At 37.1% G+C, this 6,999-nt stretch overlaps 1 pseudogene; it reads left to right on the top strand.

Moving 5' to 3' along the window:
- Positions 1-345: 345 nt before the first annotated feature.
- Positions 346-5,192, top strand: LOC112184937 (annotated as a pseudogene).
- The last annotated feature ends 1,807 nt before the right edge of the window (positions 5,193-6,999 follow it).

The following is a 6,999-nucleotide window of genomic DNA, read 5'->3' as shown; positions in this document are numbered from 1 at the left end:
TTAATGAATTTTGAAATTTTTTGGTGTAGTTTTGTATCATGTATCATGGTAATGAACTTCTCTGGTAGCTAATTATTCTATTCCATCCCTCAATGGGATTATATGTAGCTGAAGTATAATTGTAGCCGCTATCTTTGTTTTCTTTTTTGGTCCCCCATTTGCAATAGCACCTGGATTAGAATTCCAGGTCATCTTTACATGTTGACTACCCTTCCCACATCATGTGGATCATTAACTGTTTAGTCGACCCTATGGATGAAAGATTCATACTCAACTATTTATACTTGATATGGTTGCGAAGTTGACCTTATGAATTTAACAATACAATAAAGACATACAATAAAGTATGTTTATATGATTGATGTTTTGTATTGTACAGAATGACTGGTCAGTTGTAAAACGAGGATGGGATGCCCAAGTTCTCGGTGAAGCCCCCTATAAATTTAAGAATGATGTTGAAGCTATCAAGACATTGAGACCAGAACCAAATGCCAATGACCAGTATCTACCTCCTTTTGTTATTGTTGATGACAGTGGAGAGCCTGTGGGCCCAATAGTTGATGGTGATGCTGTTGTAACATTCAACTTCCGAGCAGATCGTATGGTCATGGCTCCTGAGGCATTTGAGCATGCAGATTTTGAAAAATTCAATAGAGTTTGAGTTCCTAAAATCCGTTATGCTGGTATGATTCAGTATGATGGTGAGTTGAAGCTTCCAACCCGTTACCTTATAGAACCCCCAAAGATTGATAGAACATCCGGGGAATATCTGACTTACAACGGTGTCCATACTTTTGCCTGCGGGTCAGTTTTAAGTGCCGAGTTGGTTATTGTCACTACTTTATGGAGTTTCTGCAAAGCATTGTAGGACTTTTCTTTCCCTCCAATGTAAATGTGTGTTTTGTCATCTGTGGAATTGAGGAATATGTGGAAATTCCAAGTGATAGTGGAATCTCATTCAACATCCAGCCAAAGATGAAGGCATTGGAGATTGCTGAAAAGGCAAGGGATGCTATTCTGACCAAGAAGTTTGAACAGATAATAAAAAATAGCCTTCTGATATGCAAGTATTTTTGGCAGATTTTATTTATCCAGAGTGCTATATAATTACATTCTTTTATATTTAGGTACGTGTTAACCTACCCAATGGGGACATGGTGGGGCATACTGGTGACATTTGTTAGCTTTATAGAGAAACTTGAAGAAGAAGGAAAAGAGAGAAGAGGAAGGGAGAAAACAGAGCTATTTTTACCAAAAAATGAATATGTCGAATACAATTGTACCTATAGCTACAGTATTCTTTGTATTTATACCTATTTGGCTAATTACACTTTTAACCCTTAACACCCCCCCCCCCCCCCCCCCCTCAAGCTGATGGGAGGGAAGCTAACATCAGGTTGCTATAGAATTAAAGGACTTCAAGGCTATACAGGAACCTTGAGTTACACTCTTGGTGTTGAACTCAGCTGGAGGACAAGTATCAGCAGGCCAAAATTCTTGTTTAGATTGATAGGATGATGCTGGCATAGTTTTAGTTGAGAAGGAACTAACCACAGCTTGAGGTGTTGGTTGATAGGCATATTTATGCTTACAAAGACATTCAGCTGCACTATGACCTATCTCTGAACAAATCTCACACTGCATATAAGATCCAGAAGCAATAACTTGCCTAGAGGCAGATCTTTGAGGACAAGCTTTAGCAAAGTGACCAAACTGTGAGCATATTTGACAGATATCACTAGGAAAGTAAACACTATGAGAGTTACTATTATAACCAGCTTTAGTAACTTTATCATCGGGATGGTATGGCTCCTGCATATAGCTATTGGTTCCAGATGCATTTAATAAATGCTTCCCATTGATTACTTCATTTATTAATTCTTTGGCTGCCTCAATTTGCTCTTTCCCTCCATTTATATATACTGATCTCTCAGTTGACTTATCACCAGGAGGAAGGTGCAATGGTACAATCTGAATACGAGATCCTGACTTGGTTTGCATATTCTTGATAGTCTCAAACCCTTTGCCAATTATCAAAGAAACCATATTGTTTGGAACTTTCATTACAAACTGTTCATCTCCAGGTTGCATTGAGTTAAATCCCTGAGACAAACTGCCTCCATTGTTGGTACCAAAGTTACTATGTAGACCTCCATTTTGAGTCACAAATCCAGATGGGGGAGTAAATTATCCATTGAAATTATGAGCAAGATATTGAGGGTACTCAAGATTGTGGACCACAAAATTGGTTGGAAATGTTGACTGATATGCATTTGTAGCAGGTATGGCAGGTGGTTTCACAAATCCAAAGTTGGTTGACACAGTGGTTGGTGGTGAAGCATATCCTACTTGACTTGTGCTAACAGGAGACATAGTATATGCACTGTAGTGTGTAGGCATAGCAGGAGTAGAGCAATTAAAATGCATAGCTAAACTAGTAGGATTAAAGCCACCAAGATGTTGAGAAAAACAAGTAGGCAAATATGGTGAGGTGTGAACAAAATTTCCATCAGGAGGATGAACAATGAAATCAGATGCATTGGGAGAGGATGTCATCATGTAGCCATTACTTGACATATGGGGTAACCGAAAATTTCCATTTTTCATCATGGCATTAGCAGCATATGCAGTATTCATAGTAGAAACAGATGTAGTGACACTATTGGTATTATTAGGCATAGTAGTAAGTTGAGGTACACAAGCAAATTGAGTAGTAAGATGTGTACCAGGAGATTGGTTCACATGATTACCAGCAGATGTAGCCATGAGAGCAGAAGAAAGAGAACTTGATTCTTGAACGATGTCTGCAGACTCAAAATCCAATAATAGTGTGCAAAGCTGGCTTAGAGTGATCGGCATCTTACTAGCTCTGATGACAATCTTTATGGTTAAGAAATCAACAGGCGATCCATTCAAGATCTGAGTAACTATATCTTCATCAGAAATATAAACTCCAGCTAATGAAAGTTTGTCTCGAATAGTTTTAAACTGCTCCATATAGTTGTCAATGCTATCATTACCTTTCTGAATATTCTACATAGAGTTTTGGAGGTCGAAAGCTTTGAACTTTGAAAGTTTAGCATATCTCTCCTCAAGCAAAAACCAAACTTCTTTTGAGGTTTTACTCCCAACAATGAATGAAAGAGCATCTGATGAAAAAGTAGCAGCTAGTAAAGTAATCAAGGCAGAGTCAGTCTTCCTCCAATCCTTATACTCTTGTGTAAACTCAGGGGTAGTACCAGCCTCTGTGATTTTGTATTGTGGAGGACAAGGCACAGACCCATCAATATATCCCATTAGATCACACCCTACCAACATTGACTCTAGCATGAATCTCCAAGTGACATAGTTAGTATCATCTAACTGCAAAGTTATGAGATTACAGAAGTTGGAAAGGAGACAATCATCCAATCGACTGGGATTCATGATTATGAGAGCAGAGCTAATAAGAAACACATAACCAAATACTAGTATAAGATACTTCTTCACAAGAAAATCAAACAAAGAAATCTAGAGATACCCAATTTCCAAGCCTTCAACTTCTTCACAAGAAAACCAATAAAACTGAGTTGCTTCAATTATCCCCAAAATCTCAGAGCTCGGTGACGTTCTTCTAAATTTTCACACTATTAATCAAACTCCCCAAATTTCTGAAGATCAAAGTACATAAGAGCAAGTAGAGACTAAAAGTGAACCAAAAGACTGTATGCTAGAGATGAGTAACTTCAAGTAAACACAAAATCGAACACAGGTAATAAAATGATGGCTTGAATAGTATCTGAATGTATATGATATCGATTATCTCTCACATAGAGAAGAGAGCAACAAATCTGAGTCTTAAATTTCCTCAATCGAAAAAGCTAGGGTTTCAATACTTTAGTTTCAACTTTTCAAATGAAATCACTAGAAATAACTTGCTTCAATCACTAAAAGTATGCTTTTGTACTAGAATTCTTCAACAAATCATTGATATATTTCACCAAATCTTGACAAAATAAAATCGCAGAACTATGAAATTGAGCTTATCTCAAGAACGAGCACACAAAATCTCTGAAAAGGTCAATCAAGGACATCGAGAAAGTAAGCTTTGCTTGAGTAGCTAGAGCTCCGACGAAGATTCCAGTTCTCCTATGATGAAACCTGGTCCCGATCAGAACCTGGCTTTTGATGCCATGTTAGCTTTATAAAGAAACTTGAAGAAGAAGGAAAAGAGAGAAGAGGAAGGGAGAAAACATAGCTATTTTTACCAAAAAATGACTATGTCGAATACAATTGTACCTATAGCTACAGTATTCTTTGTATTTATACCTATTTGGCTAATTACACTTTTAACCCTTAACAACATTGAGGCCACAATTGAAGAAATGGTTTTCTGTAATTCAAGGCTGCTGATCAAGCTGTCAAGGTATGATTGCTATAGTTTTTTGTAATTCTCTTTAAAGTTAGTTTTGAAGAAATGGTGACGATTTTTTGATATGGATATCTGATGGTTTTGTATTTAATCAAGTTGAAAAATGAACAGAAACCTACTGATCATTTTAGTGTCACCAGTTCTGTCTTGATTTTATTTATTTATTTATTTATTTATTATCAAACCAGTTCTATCTTGTTGAGTCCCATGATCTGGCATATGTTGTACTTTCAATCCATATCTGTCTTGAAAAGGTTTTTGTATCTTACTAAGATACTCTTTTCTGGTTGCAGATGATTCTTGATGCGGTAGAGCAAGTGGGTGGAATTTATGTTGTTACAGCTGATCATGGTAATGCCGAGGATATGGTGAAGAGAAATAAGACCGGGCAACCTCTTCTTGACAAGAGAGGCAACACCCAAATCCTTACCTCCTGCACTCTTCAACCATCAAGTTACTCAATCTTTAGGAAATCAAAGTTTTGGCCTTTAGCTTCAGTAAACATCTGTACAGACATTGCATCTTGTAAGTTTCAGTCATCAAAATTACTGTCCACTTTCGCAGGTTTTAATTTATGGTTTTGTTTTTCTTTGTTAAGGTTCCCGTTGCTATTGGAGGCCCCGGACTGGCACTTGGTGTTTGGTTCCGCAAGGATCTTCCAAGTGGTGGTCTTGCCAATGTTGCTGCAACTATGATCAATCTGCATGGATTTGAGGCCCTTGCTGATTATGAGTCGTCCCTCATGAAGTTGTTGATAACTAGGAAATACAAGGCAACATAGGGAAAAGAATTCTCACTCTATTATTTCCTAAATTTTGATGTTAGGTTACAGATGGCCATTCAAAGAGGCGTTGACTTCCCTTATTTTTGTTAAATAAGTTTGAAAAACTATGTTTACTGATAGCTACTGTGAAAGTACTGGGATTTGGAGATGACACAACAGTTGAGATGAAAATGGACTTTTGCTATTTTCTGCTTTCTAATTAGCATTTCTTGCCCTAAACATGAATCTCCTAGTTTGTTACAAACAATCACTACACCAATTTTGTTATCAGACAATGTCAGAAAACCGTTGTGTGATTTGAAGACCCACGGTTGTAGAGTGAGCCGTTGTCTGATGAAAAATCAGACAACGGTGGAACACAATTGTGTGATGAACACACAGACAATAGGTATGTGTTATAACTGTTGTGTGATAGCTCGGCAGATGCCCACCGCAGCTACGCAGCAGTTGAGGGGCGTCTTCAGACAACAGTGCCAGTTTGCAACCGTTGTATGTTAAGCATGTCAGACAACATTTTTTTATTTTGTCTGTTGTCTGATTGCTCGTCAAACTTTAGTTCTTAGACTATATATGTTGTGTGATTAACTTTAGGACAACAGAGTTCAATTGCTTCTGTTGTGTGATTAACTTGTAGGACAACAGAGTTCAATTAATTCTGTTGTCTGAGTGTAAATCAGAAGACACTGATTCGTTAAAAACCGATGTGTGATATGATTGATTACAATGTATTTTTGTCCCATTTTTATTGCATGATCATTGTGTGATCAGAATTAGGCAAAATTAATGCTCAATTATAACCTAAATAATGGTACGTCTAGATCGTTGATCAATTGGAAAGAAAACACATTGCAAATGCTCAAATGAGTAATCAAACCTATTCCATATATCTCTTAATGTTAAAAGCATTTCCCAAAAGCATATACAACTACGTAAAACATGCCACATATAGAGTTTGTGCAGAAACTTGGTTTCAATAGCCAATATATTGATACAAATTCTTGTCTTCGTACTATTCCAGGAACTTAGTCTGTGCAGCCATGGTGTCAAACCTTTAAAGTTGAAGCGAGTGGTTTGCGATTTCTGTCCAAATGTCCAACCGAAGACACCTCAGCCAAAAAAGCCAATCCAGAACCTATATACAAACAAATAAGCTTCAGAAAGTTGAAATTCCTTTCTATCCATCAGAACACAACCTTCGGCATGCCATCCAAAAGTGCATATATCTAATTGTTATGCTTATGATTTAAATATTGAAAGTTGCAAGTCAAGTTGTCCAAATAGAAGTCATATACATCTCTGAGCTGTATATTAGCCATTTGCTACACTCTTAATATGATTTGTTTGATTAGCCCTATTCATTTTCTATTGCACACCAGCTGATGGGAAGACAAATGTCATTCCTGTAATTGCTATACATGGAATCAATTGGAAAATCATGTACAATCTGATATCATTGCATGCTCTGCGTTAGTAAGAACCATAGTTAGCAAAGAGATTTCATGCTACCTACAAAATAAGAGTCCAGAAAAGAACACAGAGGAGAAGATACAGACTTAAAGTGCAAAACTGACTTTCATAGGCAGTCCTAAGAAGTGCAATGAAGAGGAGTGCAAATAGGCAACTTAAGCCAATTCTCTCTCCCACCCTCTCCACTATAAAACTAGAGAAAAGCGAGGAGAATGCGACCATCATCTGCAATCCAGAATTTACTTTAATAGTTGAACCAAACATAGAGAAACAAAAAAAGGTGGGAAATAGACCTGCTTGAGTTCCAGAAAAGTCATTCCAATAATATAAAAAAAAA

The sequence above is a fragment of the Rosa chinensis genome, chromosome 2, assembly GCF_002994745.2.
Source record: "Rosa chinensis cultivar Old Blush chromosome 2, RchiOBHm-V2, whole genome shotgun sequence".
Taxonomy (NCBI): domain Eukaryota; kingdom Viridiplantae; phylum Streptophyta; class Magnoliopsida; order Rosales; family Rosaceae; genus Rosa; species Rosa chinensis.
This window is presented reverse-complemented; position numbering and strand designations above follow the sequence as displayed.